Genomic DNA, 18,836 nt, shown 5'->3' with positions numbered 1-18,836 from the left:
CTTTGCAAACGTACAGAGGCACCAGGGGCACTGCTTGGGCCTCAGCCGCACCAGCCCCCCAGGACTCTTATTCAGGGCCCCTTGTGGAAAAAGTGGAGGGGCCAGGCTGCCTCAGGCAGGGGCAGGGGGCTGGGGCGGAAACCAGGAGGCACTGGCACTTCCTGGCCTTGCAGAGGAACAGCAGCACTTCCTCCTCTGCACCGCAGTTTCCTGAGCAGAAAACTCGGGGTGGGGCCCTGACCTCAACAAGCTGCTGGGGCAATGAGCAAGGCCTGAGGAGCGTTCTCTCTTGAGGGGCCTGGCTTCCGGGAGCCCTGGGTCACGGAGGCGCGGCCTGGAGAAAGGAGCCATTAAAACGGGCCAACAACCAGAAAAGGAGCCACCACTCACGTTGACTCAGTCTAGGGACAACCGGTGCCGGTCAGAGCGGAACTGGGTTTTCTCTACAGGGTTCCAAGGCCGTGATCTGTCAGAAGCGCACAGCACTTCTTCTGGTAGAGGGGAGGGGGGGACTCTAACATGGCCCACGGAACCAAACTTCCTGTCATGGAGTCCACTCTGACTGGCCTTTGAGCTTCTGAGACGGTACCTCTTCGTCAGAGCAGGAAGCCCTATCTAGCTCCTGCAGAGCCGTGAGTGGTTTTGAACTGCTGACCTTTTGGATTGTAGTCCTATAGGCCTGGGATGAGGAAATCTCATCTGGGCTGATTTTGTGCGGGGCTACACAGGGCAAAAAAACACCCAGAAATGCCTCTGAGGTGTACCAGCTGCTTCCAGGGCTCACAGAGATGAGTCCCTGCACCCCAAACTCTCTCCCTGCCCTCGTGTCAATTCCCACTCACAGTGATCCTGCAGGACAGGGCCGAGCTGCCCCTGTGGGTGTCTGAGACTGCAGCTCTTTAGGGGAGTAGAAAGCCCCATCTTTCCCCATGGCAGCTGGTGATTTAGAAGGTGGGTCTTGTGGTCCACAGCCTGAGACATAAGCACTAAACCACCCCCAAATCAAACCCACAGCCTCAAGTCCGTTCTGACTCACAGCAGGCCGATAGAACAGGGTAGAGGGTTACCCCTAGGATTTCTGAGGCTGTCAGTCTCTAAGGAAGCAGGCTTCCTCCTCATTGCTCTTGTAGTGGCTCGTGGGCTTGAACCACTGAACTTGTAGTTAGCAGCCTGATGTTTAATCCGTGGCACCACCAGGGCCTCTCGAATTCTGCTGGTTATCATCTCACTGTCAGCATTCTATAGGATGGTCAGCCGCACGCTAGCTTGAGTTAGCATATTGGGTCTGTTTGTCTGACCTTCAGCAGTGAATGAGGAAGTGGAGTGAGGACATTTCCCAGCTGGGTTTTGAAGGCCGCTGGTGTGTGTGTGCAGGTGGGTGTCTGGGGCTTTCATGTGCGTTTATCTCTATGCGGCCGTGGTCTGTGCGTGTGTCTGCGTGGTGTGCGTGTGTGATATTTGCCTGCATGTCTATGCATGTGAGGTATGTAAGTGTGCTTAATATACGCTCGTGTGCCTGCACACCTGGGCAGGAGAAAGGCGGAGCGATCTATCCCCAGAAACAGACCCCATCGCAGAAGCTCCCTAGGGAAGTTCTGTCTTGCCCTCGAGGGCCTCTGTGGCATCAGTCCAATGGCAGGGAGTGAGTACACATGCATGTAACGTGCATGTCCATATGTGGGTGGGAGATGTATTTGAGTATGTATCTGCACGTGTGCACATGGGTGAGTTTCTGCAGCTGGAACCCTGGAAGGCAGCTGCTGCTTCCTGGCCAGCCAGAGCCTGACCTTCCTCCTGGAGGGACCCAGGGGCCTGGCCTGGGGTGTGGAGTGCTCACAGCCCCAGGTTCAAATCCTGCCTTGACCAGTTGGCAAGACCAAGCCCAGGGGCTGCCCCTCTCTGGGGTTCAGAACCTTTGCTCCGGGAGCAAGGGGGTCCCACGTGAAGCCCTTCGTGAGAACCCTGCAGGCACAACAGGGTGGGTGGTGAGAGGGTCTCTGCGCCCCAAGTGTGCTGTGGAATGGGTGTCCCTGCACTCTCGCTGGACCTCAGCTTTGCCTCCCTGACCAAAAGCAGAATCCAATTCCTAAGGAACTGCGCAGGGGAGGGTGTGATGGGTGTATGCGTGAGGGCAGGCCTCTCCGCATTGCCTGGCTCCCGGCCCTTCTGGTCCCCACTGCCGAGACCCCAGCAATGCCGGCCCCTAGTTTGGCAAAAGGAGGCACAGAGGGGGCCGAGTCCAGTGTTTCAGGAAAAATAGGGGTTCTCTCAGGCACTTACCTCCCCCCAACACGTTCAGTCCTGGGCGCCAGCCCTCCCTTGACCCTGCTCGCCAAGGCTGTCCACGGGCAGTCCCCTGCAGAGGTAAAAAAGACACTGCATCAGGGCCAGGCGCAAAGGGCCAAGATGGGAAGTTCTGAGTCCACCTGGAGATGCTGCGGAAGAGAGGCCTGGCGATCCAATGCTACAACCCAGCCGTTGAGACCCAACGGCACGTAGTTCTCCTCTGACCCACCCATAGGCAAAATCCAGGTTTCAGCAGAGCCTGCAAAGAAAGGCTTGGTGGTCTAGGCCAGTGAGAACCACACGGCGCCCAGGGTGGGGAGAGTGCAGTACCGGGTAGCAGTGCTTTCTGTGGTACACAGGGTCCCTGTGAGTGGGGTTCAAGTGGACAGCAGTGAACCACAAAGACACACCCCCAGGGGGTGGGGGAGTCTCCCAGGCGTGACCACAGAAACCAGACACACACACACCTGCGCCCCACCCCCAAGCTCCAGAATTCAAAGAGTTGGCATTCCTGGGCCTGGGCAGAGGTTGGCAGAGGGGCTTCGGGTCTGTCTGCTTTCAGAATGAAGCCAATTAGGAACAGGGCCCTTGAAGCTTTTGTAGAAGGGGGATGGCTGGAGCCCAGCTGTACCCAGGCGGCCCTTGAATGCCTGCCAGCAGGCTGCTCCCACCCCCACAGGCCTGGCCTCCCTTCCCCCAGAGAACACAGGCCCTTTCAGGGTGAAGACTGGCCGTCGGTGACTCAGAGGCAGCGGAGTGACACAGAGACACAAGCCTCAGTGCACAGCTTACATTTAAAGGTAAAAGGAAAACACCCCAACAAACCAAACTCTTCAAACTACAGAACGGAGCAGAACTGGTACTCGCTAGGGCTTCTAGGACTTGTCTTTCTCCAAAGCAGTGGCTGGTGAGTTTGAACCACTGACCTTAAGGTGACCAGCCCAACACTTAACCCATGTCACCACCAGGGAGCCTTAAAAACCAAACAGAAGGAAATCATATGCAAAAGCCACTTCCTCAATCTCAGTAACCATATGGCTTCTGTAAAGGACAAGTAGTTCTAGGAAAAGCAAAAACCAAACTCACAGCCATTGAGTTGATGCTGACGCACAGCGACCCCATAGGACGGGGTGGAAAGTGCCCTGTGCGTTTCCCAGACTGAAAAACCCTTTAAGAGCACAAAGCCTCATCTTTGGAGTGACCTGTGGCTTTGAACTGCTGATCTTGCGGATCTCAGCCCAACTCGTAACCACTACGCCACCAAGGCTCCCTGCAATTCTATAACAGACTGGAAATCTGTGCTCCTCCAGCCAAATCCCACCCACGGTCTGTGTGTACGGCCCGAAAGCAATGAACGGTGCGTGCGCTCGCACAGGTGTGTGTGTGTGTGTGTGTGTGTGTGTACATACACCAGATACATACTTCAGGGTTTCTTAAAAGAATATGCAACAAAGACCACATACTACATGACCCACCCACTGTCTCTGAGTCAACTCTGACTCTGCAATGTTCACTGGGGTTCGAAGGCTGTTAATAGTTCCGGGAGCAGACAGCCTCATCCTTCTCTTGAGGTGCAGCTGGTGAGTTGGAAGTGCCAATTTCGAGGTTAGAGGACCAACGCTTAACCCACGGCACCACCAGGACTCCTCTGAATGCTGGTCTCTGCTGGGGACCAGTCCCATCCCTGCAGAACGTTCTAGTGGACAGCACTAGCTGACAGGATACGCCGGGGGCCAGGGCAGACATATCAGGAATTGTTAGCTGCTGTCAAGTGAGACTGCAACGTCTAGGGACCGCAGGCACCAAGAACAAAATACTGCCCCACCCTGCACAGCCCCCAGGACTGGACATCAACAGGAATGTCGGGACCCATGGCATTTTCAGGAGATTGCCGGCACTTTCTTCCTGTTCTGGAAGCTTGTCCAGCATCACAAGCCTCCATGAGCATGAAGTGCACTGGCTGGGATTTGAACCCGGGTCTCTCCTGTGGAAAGCGCGAATTCTGCTACCAATCCACAACTGGCACGTAACATTAGTAAGAGTGAATAAAAGACCTCACTGCCACTGAGTCAACTCCGCCTCCCGGCGACTCTGTAGGTCAGGGTAGGACCGCCCCACGCGGCTGGTGGTTCTGACCTGCTGACTGCAGTTAGCAGCCAGCGTGTGCCCACTACGCCCCAGGGCTCCTCCAAGAGTGGGTCGCTCTCATGCCGCCCGGTTGTGTGGGCTCACAGCAACTCTCCAGGTAACGGTGGAGCGCACTGATGACGTGTCTACCATGCTGTGAGCAGAAGCCTAGGCTGCCTTGTGTCACCCGCCCAGCGCCCCAATGGGCGGCACCACCTTCTCTAGTTCACGGACCAGAAAGGTCCCTGTTGGAGGAGAGGTTGCAGGACTTTACCACAGGGCAGAACCGCCACGAGAACCTCACAGACCAGCAAACCAGAACACACACGTAAGGAAGACGAACATGGGAATCATGCAAAGTCACCGCCACCGAGTCAATGCTGACTCACAGGGCCCAACTGCTTCTGTGGGCTTCCAAGACTGACATGCTTCATGGGAAAAGAAAGTCTCAACTTTCCCCCGAGTGGCTGGCTTTGAACTCCTAATCTTTTGGTTCGCAGCCCAACGCATAACTACTGTACCACAAGGAAACCGGGGGGAAAATGCAAGTGGCTCCCAGGCATGCTATACCCTATTTTCTTTCTAAAGCCACACATTCTTCTTCTTTTTAAAAATTTGTTTTATTGGCATATGATGAACACATCCTACAATTAATAGCCCAATCACATTAACAGTTGTGCAATCATCACCACAATCAATTCCAGAATATTTTCTTCTTTCTTATGCTCATTGTTGTTAGTGCCCCATTTTCCTCTAACCTCCCCTGCCAGGCTGCTGGGTAATGATTAATCCGCTTCCTGTCTGTGTTACTCCAGGTAGACTAGAGAAACGAATGCACCGACACTCATCTATGTATAAGAAAGAGCTTTATACACAAGAGCAATTGAGTATTGAGAAAACATCCCAGCCCAGTCCAGATCAAGTCCACAAGTCTGATATGAGCCCATATGTCCAATACCAATCTATAAAGTCCTCTTCAGACTCATGAAACACATGCAATGGCACTGAATGCAGGAATATCACAAGCCAGCAGGTGGGAAATATTGTGGATCCAGTGGCATTGTAAGCATCCCAGTGCTGGCAGGGGTCTCCAGGTGGCTTCTCCAGCGACCAGGCTCTCGCTGCCATCAGCTTAGCTTCATGTGTCTTATGAGTAGAGAGTCTCCATGGAGTGAGCAGAGAGAGCGTCACCTGCCTCCAAGGAGGAAAAACAGAGGAATTGCCAGAATCCTCAGGAGAAGGTCATGCCCACACAGAGGCCTCATTGGCTATGACCCTACTGACAGGCTAGACTCCACCACCCCTTCACTCTGAATCCTCTCAAATCCCAAATTGACATCGGATGATGTAAACACCATACTGTCTTTATAGAAAATCCTATGCAGACTTTCCAATACAGAGAATCAGACAGAACAAAAGCAAGAAATAAACAACACCACGCGAAAGAAAAGCAGGAAAAACACCTCCAGAGAAAAGAAAGCAGAAACTATTAAAAAGCGAGACAACTTTAAAATCGGTCAAATGATAAGGCCCGTGGCATCTGACATAGTCGACATCACAAGCTGTCTGACAGCAAGGCTAAGCTGGGTCCTCTCTCGCTGAGAATTCAGCAACACGTTAGCAATTAAAGAAGCAAGAGAGGCAGAGAGACAGACTGATGCTGGAGACCCGTCAAGGGCAGCAAAAACACACCCTCCCAGAGCTGTCCTTCCAGTGGGAGGCAGAGAGCCAGTACTGGACATGGTCTCACCTTGGGACCAAGACGGTGGTGGCAGCGCGAGACGGGGCTTTCTACTGCTGTAACAGTGAATGTCACAGAAACTCCCAGGGGCAGGCCCACCTACAGGGTCGTTACGAGTCAGCGTGACTTGATGGCAGTGAGTTTGGGGTTTCTTTTTGGTTAGGTGTTGGTCTACTCGCTCCAAGGTCAGCAGTTCACACCCACCCGCTGCTCCAGGGAGAGCGATGCGGCTCCTGTGAAGACAGACAGTTTCGGAAACCCCACCTAGGGCAGTGAGGGTCAGCATCGACGAGACGGCCTATGACCTTCGGTTTGGAGAGAACTGCGTGGAAGGGAACCCTTCTGGGGGGAGACATTCAATACAGCAGCAAAGAAGGCGGTGGTGCATGCACACCTGTATTGAGTTTACATGAAAATGCACCTGAAGACAGCCCCCCCCCCACCTCTGCCCCCGGCCACTTCTCCAAGTTCAGTGGATCCTGAGGTTCCCAAGGAGAAGAAGAAGGCTGGGGGCAGCGGAGGGGGCCATGGCACACTTACAGCAAACTAAGGCCTCCAAGGGGGGCCCAGTGCCCAGCACATGTCTCAGCTCAGCCATCAGCCCAGCAAGCCCCTGTCATGGGAACCAGGTCCCAAACATTCCATCGCCATGGCTACTGCCCACCCCTGTGAGCCCCAACACTCCTGGAGTTGAGCAATCAGACAAGCTCCAGGAAGAGACTGCTGGGCGGGGGGCGGGGGGGCGGAATGGGGAGGTTGCGGCAGGGCCACGCTAGGCCCTGGACAGCAATTGGGCAGAAAGCAACCGGACCAAGGTCAGAAGGGCCTCAGATCCCAGGGAGCTTCCATGCTCTTTCGATTCCATCTTCCCACCCGCTTTGGGAAGCCCCCTCGGTGAGCACACCCTAACTGAGCCCTTGCTGTGTGTCCTGGGCTGAGGGAAGGTGCTCCATACCTTCAAGTGCTCGCCTCTGCTGCCACCGAGTCCCTTCTGGTTCACGGGGACCTCACAGGACCGAGCAGAGCTGCTCCCTCGGGTTCCTGGGACGGCTGGTGTTCCTAGAGGCTGCCAGTCATGAGCTTCTCCAGCCGAGGTGCTGGTGGGTTTGACCTTCACACCTGTGCTTCCTAACTCCACCCTTCCCCCTCTGCAAACCCCTCCCCCTTGGGGTCAGCGCTGCCCTTTCCTCCCTCGTGAGACTGCCCCCCTTATAGGTCTGCCAAGGGTTTGGCTGAAGAGAGCCACAGTGGAGGCTTCCATGTTTACACGAGCAGATTTCCCATGAACCGCTGGGAGGTGGGGGTGGGATGTGTGTGTGTGTGTGTGTGTGTGTGAGTGTGTGAACCTTAAGACTTTCGGTTAGCAGCCTAGTGCTGGACCATTGCACCACCTCAGGTCCTTCACCCTGTGGGGGTTGGCACTGCTATCAGCCCAGCTTATAGACGCAGAGACCAACGTTCGGGGAAGTGAAGGGTGGTCTGACCACTGTGATGGCTGCTGCAGACACGTCAGCTTGGCTAGGTGAGGGTTCTCAGTGGCTTGGCAGCCACTGCCATGTCACTCTTCCATTTTGGGACCTGAGGTTACTTGAAAGCCAATCCGTTTCCTGCATTCGATAGACATGGGTACTCTGACAAAGCTCCCGCCTCTCCACTTGGTATCTGACTCTCCATCCTCTGATCTCTGATGCTCAGCTGTGAGCCAGCAGCCTGCTGTCTGACTAACAGATTTTGAGTGTACCGGTCCCTGCAGCCACTTGAGCCAGAAGAAGCCTCCAGTCTGATATCTGACCCATGGACTTGGGTCTTGGGAGCCTTTTCTTAGAAATAAACCCAAATTATCTATACAGACGGCATATATGTCCATGGCTCCCTAGGGTTATAATGCAAAACAAACAATCCTCACTGCATCACGTTTATTCTGACTCATAGTGACGCTACAAGACAAGGCAAAACTACCCCCTTTGGGTTTCTGAGGCTGTAACTATGTAGGGAACTCGAAAGCCTCATCTTTCTCCCATAGGTTAAGAAATCTTGATTAAAAACAAAACAGCAGGAAGCAGAGAACACAAAGCTTCCCACCCGGAATGCGTGCATTCCTGTTTTGTGTACAAAGTGGCTGTGCTGCCAGGCGTGTGACGGCACCGTACATATAGAACCTACATTAAGTCTGATCGTCATCATCAATGCCCATTACTGGCTCATGCATGTGGTGTACTGTGCTTTCTCTTTAACTCGGGGCCATATCCTGGTACAAGCTTGCTTCCCACGCAGCACCCCCATCTCGGGTACCGGGTGTCTGTCTTGGGTGTTGTGGCTGTATCGCCCCACCTGAGGTCCTTTCCAGGATCCTCCTCCTCCTCGTGCATTGTGGCTCCAAGACACAGCACAGCGGTGCAGCTGCAGCAACAGCAGGAAGGGGCAGAGGAGGGGTATTGGACGTGAAATGAACACTCATTCAACCACAGGCAGGTGGAAAACCGGCAGATACTGATGATGGCCATTCAGACCTTCAGATATGTCGCACTGGACGGCCACGACGACTCTTGAAATCAAGGAAAAACTCTCCAGACAGGGCTGGCGCCACTGAGAGCTACACGGCTAAGGGGCATGTGAGGGCACCTAGGGAGACCATGGAGAAATGATAAATGGCATGGGGGTGGGGCAGGGGCGGTGTTAATGTGACTGAGGACCAAACACAAAGTGCATACCTCTCAGCACTGCTGCTAAGCCATGAAGCTTGTCCCAGATGCTAAAGGCAGAGCAAGACCAGGCCAGGATGTGAGATGTGCACAGTAGCCAGTCAGGTGAAGTCCTGTTTCACGGAACGTACTGTGGTTGCTGGACGAACGCCACAGATATATCATGTGTTGCTTAATTTATCGTCCAAATCAAATGGCATCTATTTCACGGAACATACCGTGGGCACAGGGACGCATGACACATCTAAGTCACCGGTTCTGCTCCCTGCTCACCCACTAGAGGCCTACAGGCCTGGAGGCAAGTCCTGGTTGTGCTGATCACTGAAAGGTGGTCCAGTGCTGATAAAGACCACGAAAAACGCCCTATGCGCCCTGAAGAACCAACAGACCTGTCTTGGCAGCACTGCAGTAGAATGTCCCCGAGACGCGAGACGCGAGGACGGTGAGACTTTATCTCCTGTAGTTGGGACACCCAGTCCTTGGACAAGGACCTCCTGCTTGGTAAAGCGGAAGGACATTGAGAAGAAGAATGGCCCTCAGGGAGGCGGACGGACACAGTGGCTGCAACCGTGGGCTCAAACAGAACAATGGTGAGGCTGGGGCAGGGCCAGGGGGTGGTGTGTCCTGTGGGGTCTCCATGAGCCGGAACCAACTCAATGACCCCTAACAAGAAGCTCGATATTAGGGGAAGGGATGACTAAACTCCTGTCTGCCTCAGTTTCCTCATCTGTCAAGGGGAGGTGACAACAACACTCAGCCCCAGGCTCATTCCAGGGGTTCGACGGAGGCTTGGGTGTAGCTGGGATGCCGAAAAGGCATCAGTGGGGTGCTTCCAAGGTTTGAGGGACCAGGAAGAAAGGCCTGGCCATCTCAATCTGAAAACCAGTCTTTAAAAGGCCTGCAGAACACCACAGCTTGATTCTGCTATGCGAGGGCTGTGTGAGACAGGGGCTGTATTAGGACGCCTCAGGACACGGCTCACATGGCTTTGGAATCAGGATGCACCACAAGCCCCCCAGGAGGGACAGGGCCTCAGTGGCACATACCACCCCCAACAGCATCAGTCCCAAACCAAGCTCGCTGCCATCGAGCTGATGCCGACTCATAATGACCCTACAGGACAGGATAGATCTGCTCCTGTGAGTTCCCCTACACTGCAATTCTTTCTGGAAGCACAAAGACCCACCTTTCTCCCAGACAGCACCTGCTGAGCTTGCGGTTGATAGCCCAATGTGTCACTTACTACAGTATCGGTAGGGACTGGTTATACCACAGAACTGGGCCCAGCTGTGGGAAGGAGGGACCGGTGACTCAGGGAGCTATCTGCAAGAAGATGAACAGTGATAAGAAGACCTCCCACTGCCACGTTGGTAAATATTTATGTTGGAAACATCACTGAGAAAATAAGTCTGAACGTGCTCAATGGGCCCCCTGCTTTAAAAAAAAAAACAACCAAAACTAAGTTCTAACAATACCACAGTAGCACGATATAAAAGTGCAGAACGATGAGACCTGGCTGATTTCTGGGCTACTGTTTAACTCCAAGACCTTAAGTGCCCAATAGAGAGTCAGCAGTGGCCTGGAGAAAACCCAGGAAAGACCCCAAGGTCAAGAGACAAGAGTCACATCCCTCGGGGAGGTGACAGCGTGGCCAGGCCTGCACCCAACATGCCGGGGCCACCTCCGCTGGCCTCACACAGAGAAGCCGGGCTCGTGGTGAAAAGCCAGGTTCTGGATTCAGATCCGGCATGGTCCCGAGCTGTGTGGCTCAGGGAAGAGCACTGGGTCCCCGTCTGTCACTCAAATGTGGCTCACACTGGCTAGGGTGTCACGGAGCCAAGAGTGAGGACTGACAGGGCGCCCGCTGACACTCACTCTCAGCCTCGTAGTGAAAGGAAGGCGATTCAGGCCACCCAGCAGTTCTGCGGAAGAAACGGCCTGGAAGTCTGCTTCCATCAGGATGAGGGAAGGCCTGTCAGGCGAGGCTGCTCCAGGAGGCTAGAGGGGTGGAGGCCAGCCAGCGTCAGCACCACCGTCTGCAGGCCCAGCGTTTCTCAAGCTGAGGCCCGGCGGACGGCCCCACGTGGCTTTCAGCACCCACCCAACGGAGGACACGCAGGCCATAAAGCACGAGTTCTTCTGCCAGGGTGTAGAAGCCCCTCAGGGGCCTAGGGCTTTGCTAATGTGCAGGGTCACCTGGGATTCTCAACCCCACTCAGCACTGAATCATCATCTGCATTTCAACCAGACTCATCCACAAACCCACAGTCCTCCAGCTGATTCGAACTCCCGGTGTACCTGCGCTGGGACAGAGCAGGACTCCTCTCAAGGGCTTCTGGGACTGTCACTCTCCACGGAAGCAGCCAGCCTCGTTTTTCTTCCTTGGAATGGCCGGTGAGTTCGAATTGCTGACCTTACAGTTAGTATCCCAATGCTTATCTCATTGTCAGCCCCCATGAGGGGGAAGCCCGAGAAGGTTGCTCCAGGGTATTTATCTGCAGGGCCTATTGGTCCCGGCACCAGGCCCAGCTATTATTCCAGCAGAACCAACCCAACCTGCCACTGAGTGGCTTCCAGCTCATAGCTCTGCTGGAGGCTAAGGCAGACTGCCTCTGTGGGTTTCTGAGAAGCAGACCGCCTCATCTTCAACCTAGGAGGGGCTGGTGGGTTTGAACCACCCACCTTGCAGTTAGCAGCCTAACTCATAACCTACCGTGCCGCCAAGCCTCCTGGGCGGTTGTTGTGGGGTGCCACTGGATTGGTTCCAACTCGGAGCGACTCTACACACAACAGAAGGAAATGCCGCCTGGCCCTGCCTCGTCCTCAGCATTGTTGTGATTTTTGAGCCTACTGTTGCAGTCCCTGTGTCGGTCCATCTCGTCCATCTGTTCCACTGCCCCCATATTAAGCCTCCTTACTGCAGTCCCTGCAAACGCCCTCCTCCAGCTCTCTATCCCCAACCTCCTTTCTCTCACCACCTCTGCCCGGGGGGTGGAGCTCACTCTCGGAATGGGGACGCAGACAGCTGAGACAATAAGACAATCCCACCAGCCCCTCCCAGTTCTGCCTTCCTGGACTTGGCCCTGGCCTGGCGGGGGCACCCATGAGCTTCCTGCCTAACCAGGAGGCGGCTGAAAGAGCACTGCTCACCTGGCCAGGGAAGGGAGGGAGCCCCAGGGAGGGGCAGGCTCTGGGGGGCACCCTGGTGCGGCTGGTCTGTGCCCACCATGTGCCGCTATGCCAGTGCCTGCTGCTGGCCTCCACCGTCTCGCCAGACCTCTGGGGGACAGTGAGGACGGGGGACATGCCCTGGAGGAAAACGCCTCGGGGGCCCAGGTGTAGGTAAGGACCCAACCAGACCTTAAGACAGCTAAATGTGCCTCTCCTTGCTTCCTCCATACCCAGGCTGCTCCATGCCGGGTAGGCAGTTCAAACTCACCCACCACACCTTGGGAGAAAGGCATGACCATCTAATCCCATATAGATTACAGCCCCAAAGCGCAACCCGATGTTTAACCCCTGCACCACCAGCGCTCCTACATCCCACCCAGCAGCAGAGACCCTGCTGTGCAAACAGGGACGAGCACCCCTCAACGGAATGCTACCTTGGAGGAGTGGGGTGACCCTGGTCTAGCTGCGTCGCCTCTCGGAGACCTCAGCTTCCTCATCAGGGGAGTGAGGACATCGCACAGGAATGAACAGCAAACTGGAGGCTCCGTCCTCCCAGGAGGCCACACTGCCACGGCCAAAGCTCCAGCCCATCTGGGGGTCCTTCTGAGGGGCATGGGCAAGGCCGGGCAAAGCTGGCAGGGCCCTGGGGAGAGAGGTCCTGGCTCATGCTCACCCAGCTGGGAAGGGTGGAGAGCCAGCAGGCAGCAGGAGACGGGGGTCTGACCTGTGTGTAGGACAGGTGGCCACCAGGACAGGAGCAGGGCCTGGATCCAGCCGAGTAGTCGGAACCAGCAGCTCAGTGATGACTGGCTCTCCCCTTGGCAGTGAGCTTGACGCTGCTGTGAAGTAGGGTCTGCCCTGGGACCTGCCTCTCCCCACTGACTCCGCCTTCCCTGGCCTGGCTTGGGCGCTTCCCATGACCAGGCAGTGGACAAGCCCTCTCTGGCAGCAGCCTATCGCTCCCTCTGAGCACCAGCCCTGCCCCGTCCTCTGCAAGGGACCCACCTGCCCCTCAGTCAGTGTCCAGAGACATGAAACCTGACCACACTGTCCTGACCCAGAACCTGCCAGGACCCCTGGCCCCAGCCAAGCCTCGCTGCCCCTCCCACAGGTGTCAGCAAGCTGACTCACGGGATCTATAGGACTCCAGTGTGCCAGTGACCCATGAAGAAAGTAGGGGTGAAATCCAACCCAACCAATGTTAAGATCAAACTCACAGCTGCCTAGCAGTGCCGACTCACGGTGCCCCAAATGACACGGCAGAACTGCCCCTGGGGGCTGCTGAGCCTGTGGATTTTTATGGGAGATGACAGTATCGTCGTGCCCCTGAGAAGCTCCAGGTGGGTTTGAACGTCTGGCCATTCTGAGAGCTTAATCTGCTGGCCTGCCAAGGCTCCTAGGTTCTCTGCTAAACCAAAACCCAGCCCACTGACATCGGATCAATTCCAACCCATGGGGACCCTATAGAACAGAGCCGAAGGCTGTGGGTCTTTAACGGGAGTCTGGTCTTTCTCCCTCGGAGCCTCTGGGGGGTGAATCACTGGCCTTGCAGTTAGCAGCCCAGCACTCACCCGACATTACCACAAAGCCTGAGAGTCTGGACTTGAGCAGAGCAACCCTGGTGAGGATGGCAGAGGCCCAAAGGACCGGGCACACCGCGTTCTGAGACACATTAGATGGCCCTGAGTTGGTGCCAACTCAAGGGCAAGTGAAAATAGGAAACACAGACGTCGGAGAAAGTGAAGTCTGGGGGAGGGAGCCTGTGGACGGTGGTGACCCGGGTGTGGATGTGAGACTGGAGGGGGCAGAGGGCGACTGCGGGAGACGGTACCAGGCACGTCCTCTTTGTGGGCCACTCAGGCACAGCGAGTTCCAGGGGCACATCTGATGCGCAGGCACTCCGTTCTGCTGTGTGAGACCCCCCCAAGAATAACTGTGCAAACTCAGTCCAGGCACCCCCATCCCCAGCACCTGTCCCCTCTGCCCCAGAACACCAGCCTCTCTCAGCTAAGCCACCAACGTCCATGGTGGGCGCCCTTCTGGCCAGGCGGTGCCGGAGGAGGACATGAGGAGGCGAAATCCCGGTCCTGCCACCACGCATGGTCCTGGCATGAACACCACAGATGCACACGTAATACACAGCTGCATCAGAGCCAACTCAGTGACGTGGGCTTCACCTCCTCTCTCGGCCACCCCACAGTGCAAGCCCTTTCCTTGATTTTCCCTGTGCGGTCCTAGCCCAGGGACCGCATCACCTCCGCGGCCATCTCACCTCCCTCCTAACCAGGGGCGCTGGTGTCTTCACCTGAGGGGGGTACTGGCCCTCTCCCCCCAGCTGACTCTCATATTCTCATCTCCACCTCAAGTATCTCTCAGGTGTCACCGTCTAGCAAAGATGTCCTTTTGATGACCACAGGGTACCTGACCCAAGCCATGGTCTTTGTAATAATGGCCTCGTCCATCCACTACCCACTGTTGTGAAGTCACCCCGGCCTCCTGGAGACCCCCGGGACAGAGCAGAACTGCTGCTCCGCAGGGTCTCCAACGCTGCCCACCCTCACGGAAGCAGATGGCCCGCTCTCTGTGCTCTGGAGAAAGTGGGTTCAAACCACGACCTTTCTGTTACCAGCACATTAACCTACTGCACCAACACCTCAGCTGCTGCCAGCGAGAGAGCTGAGGCTTTCTACTCCTGTACAGTTACAGTCTTGGAAACCCACGGGGGCAGTTCCACTCTGTCCTACAGGCTGACTGTGATTTGGAATCCTCTCCATGGCAGTGGGTGGGGGTTTTTTGTTGGTGTGTTTGTTGGGGGGGGGCGGGGGGATTAGTCCACCCACAGTCCCCAGCAGCTAACCCTTTTTATAATAAACCAAACCAAACTCACTGCCATCAAATCGATGCTGACTCAGAGTGACCCTGTAAGACAGGGCAGCACTGCCCCTGTGGGTTTCTGAGACTGTCACTCTTTGTGGGAGTAGAAAGCCTCATCTCTCGCCCTCGAAGAGACTGCAGTCTTAACCCCTTTTACACAGAGGCCCAAACCTCAAGGGCAGCCTCTGTGGCTCCTACCTCACTCTGGAAACAGCTAAGTGCAATTGTTACCTAACGGCGGGGTCATGTCCCGGGCGACACAAAGGCAAGGTGGCCACACCAGGTGAAGGGCCTAGCCACAAATTGCTTATCCAAGCATGCAGAAGCGAGAAACCCAGAGAGGCTCAGCTCTCCTTCACTGCCCACTGCCCACGTGGCAGGCTGGACACACACTTTACCCGCCTGCACTGGAACCATGAGCAGCCCAGCAATGGGGTGTTCTGATCCAGGGAAGAACCAAGAAACCCCCCTGAAGTTGCTGTACAGTCCTCAATTGTATCTTTGCAGTTCTTTGGGATGGACCTTGTTTGGCAGATTCTACATTCAAATCTACCCTTGTGGCTCCTGGGGATTTTATGGTCATCATTTTTGTACCCTGACCCACGCCCCACCTTGCAGCTCCTCTGCTCGCTCACAGTGCCCTGGCAAGTCCTCCATCCTGCACCAGTGCTATGCAGCCTTCCTCACAGATAGCCAAGCCCCGCCCCCTGCTGTGCCGGGCCTTCCAAGAGACCTCCAGGGGTCACCTAGTACGGGTTGCAACCGGCCTCCCCCAGCTCGGGACTCTAACTCCCCAGCCCTCACCATGTGACAGGCTGACTTATGATCAATGCATGGAACGCCCGGCAACTTTGACTGTCTTCTTCACTCAATTGTTGTGTGTTGTGAGTGTCCCCACGCACAATGAAACAAAACGCTGCTGGTCCTGCACCATTCCCGTGACGGGTGGCAGATCAGACCGCTGGGACACGGGGGGTTTTCACTGGCTGACTTTCAGCAAATGGCCAGGCCTCTCTTCCTCGTCTATCTTGCTTGGTCTGGCAGCGCCGCTAAAGCTTGCTCAGCATCCCGGCAACATGCATGTCTGCAGTGATGGATGGGAAAGAGTAGGCTTGGCCAGGAGCCAGACCTGGGTCTCCCAAGTCAAACACTCATGCCTTCGAGCCAATTTGACTCACAGCGACCATGCAGGACAGGCTAGAACTGCCCTTGTGGGTTTCCAACACTACTCTTTTTTAAAAAAATCATTTTATTGGGGGCTCTTACAGCTCTTATCACAATCCAGACATCCATCCATTGCAACACTAAGTCTTTACGGGAAAAGAAAACAGTGTCTTTCTTCCAGAGCAGCTGGTGACTTTGAACTTCCAGTTAGCAGCCTAAAGTGTAACTAATACATGACCCCATCATGGAAGGGGTAATTCCGCCACTGATCTCCCACTGCCTCCTGGCAGGCATGCCGCACAGGTGGTAGAAAAAGGGCAGTTTTGCAGGAAGACAGGTGGAACTGGAATGTCCACACTAGGTAGGCTCGCCCTGAGTCGCCATCGACTGGGTGGCAGTGAGTTTGAGAGGGGAACCCTCGCCCACATTCGATGGTGTAGTAAGCGCATGGGCTTGCATTTGAGCTTCTGCATGTCCCCAAAGAGCAGCCTGGCACCTCTGTGCCCATTTCCCTCACTTATAAGCTGAGGACACAGAAGTGCCTGGAGCGACATACTCACCCAGGAGCCTGTAGCGGGCTGCTCAGCGAGGCCAGGGCACCAGGAGAACCACCCATGGTTCCCTAGGAGCAGGGGTGAGGAGACTCCGCTTTGCTTCCTTGGACACATCATCAGACAAGACCCACTGCCAGCCAAGGACATCATTTCCAGCAGAGGCCGAGCGCAAACGAGGAGGACTCACGCCACCGTTACAATGGGCTCACTCCTAAGCAGCACCTGGGGAGGTCCCAGGCCCCCACGCCATCTCCTGCTCCGACACACAGGCTGCCCCCGGGACTGGCAGCGGCTCCACAACAGCAAGGGGGCTGCTCCCTGGGCGCCTCCCCAGGCGCCGGCCAAGTTCAACTCCGAAGAGCAAGGCCGTCACTGCGAGGACTAAGGTGCGCCTGGCTCAAGCCTCGGTCTTTTCCATCGCCTCCCATATGTACGAAAGCTGGCCAGCGAATAAGGAGGCCAGAGCAGAAAGGAGTCCTTTGAACGACGGTGCCGGCCAAGCACATGGAAGTACCATGGATTGCCGTGAGAACAGACCCATCTTTCTTAGAAGAATTACGGCCAGAGAGCTCCTGAGAGGCAAGGATAGCAAGTCTGGGACTCGCGTACTTCGGACTTGTCAGGAGAGACCAGTCCTTGGAGAAGGAAATCGTGGTACAAAGAGAGGAAGACTGGTACGGTGGCTACAAGGGGCTCGAACCTGAGAACTACTGTGAGGGAGGCGCAGGGCAGGGCAGTGTTATGTTCTGCTGTGCACCAGGTGGCTGGGACTCGGAACCAACTCAACGGCACGTACCACCACCAAGTGCATCCTTACTCCTGCTTCCCTTTTATAACCATGACGGAAGGAAAAAAACCCAACACAGAAAAAACCACCTCCCTGCCATCCAGTGGAGGCGGACTCAGTGACCCCATGGGGCAGGGTAGAACTGCCCGTGGGTTTCCGAGACTGCACCTGCTTAGGGGAATAGAAAACTCCTCTGTCTTCCTCCGGAGGAGCTGCTTGCTGGTGATTTCAAACTGAGGACCTTTGGGGTCACAGCCCAACTCGGAACCACTCCGCCACCAGGGCTCTGTTACAGTATAGCGAGTCTTAGTTGCAGGCAGGAGCAAGCTCCAGGGATCAATTCCTTCCCCAGCACACACTCCCAGGGAAGCAGCAACATCCTTATGGACTTTCCTTCTCGGCCCATCTTTCCACTGCAAACATCCGCTCCCTGGAAGCGGGGGTGGGGTCTGTCCAGGTCACTGCCCACCCCAGTGCCCAGCAGAGGCTGGTACACAGAAAAACCAAACTCCCTGCCATCAAATCAATTCTGATTTACAGTGACCCTATCTATAGAACTGGCTGAAACTGAGACTAACACTTTACGGGGAGTAAAAAGCCTCATCTTTCTCCAAGGGAGTGACTGGTGGATTTGAACCGCTGACCTTGTGGGTAGCAGCCTGACAAGCAACCCATTACCCTACCAGGGCTCATCGGTACTCTATCATTGTCAGCTTCCTTAAAGAGACCCAGCTGGATCCTCACAAGAGCCCAATGACACAAGCCATGGTGTGGTTGTGAGTCGCCGCTGAGTTGGTATGACTCACGGCGACCTCATGCACACACAACAGAAGGAAGAATTGCTCCGTCCTGTGCCACCTTCATGTTTGAGCCCATTCTGCCCACCCACTTCGGGAAGAGTCGCCATCCTTGCTGTGGACCTTCTACCATGCCACCAAATCCAAACCCACTGCCATCAAGTCAATTCCAACTCACAGCGACCCTACAGGTCAGGGTAGAAGTGGCCCTGTGGGTTTCCAAGACTGTCGCTCTTTGCAGGATTAGAAAGTCTTGTCTCTTTTCAATGGAGTGGTTAGAAGATTTGAACTGCTGACCTTGTGGTTAGTAGTCCAATGCTCAAACCACTGAGCCCCCACAGGAAAGGTACACAAATCGTGAATGGGCCACTCTCAAAGGGACTGTAAGGGAAGGTGCCAAATACATTGGGAGAGAAATGTAGAACAACACCTAAAATCATCCAAAGAGATGAGGCTTACTGGACAGACAGAGGCAGGTGGAACCCCCAAAAAAGTGGAGGGGCCAGGCTGCCTCGGGCAGGGGCAGGGGCAGGGGGCTGGGGCGGAAACCAGGAGGCACTGGCACTTCCTGGCCTTGCAGAGGAACAGCAGCACTTCCTCCTCTGCACCGCAGTTTCCTGAGCAGAAAACTCA

At 55.4% G+C, this 18,836-nt stretch overlaps 1 protein-coding gene across 1 annotated transcript in view; it reads right to left on the bottom strand.

Moving 5' to 3' along the window:
* The window catches only part of TPST2 (tyrosylprotein sulfotransferase 2), a 65,203-nt gene that overhangs the window by 11,830 nt on the left and 34,537 nt on the right, over nucleotides 1-18,836 (bottom strand). Inside the window, exon 2 of the mRNA XM_075534314.1 lies at nucleotides 2,281-2,356. The gene's annotated coding sequence lies outside the window, so the exon portion shown is untranslated. The remainder of the gene's footprint in view (nucleotides 1-2,280; nucleotides 2,357-18,836) is intronic.

This window comes from Tenrec ecaudatus, chromosome 16 (genome assembly GCF_050624435.1).
Source record: "Tenrec ecaudatus isolate mTenEca1 chromosome 16, mTenEca1.hap1, whole genome shotgun sequence".
Lineage (NCBI taxonomy): Eukaryota > Metazoa > Chordata > Mammalia > Afrosoricida > Tenrecidae > Tenrec > Tenrec ecaudatus.
This window is presented reverse-complemented; position numbering and strand designations above follow the sequence as displayed.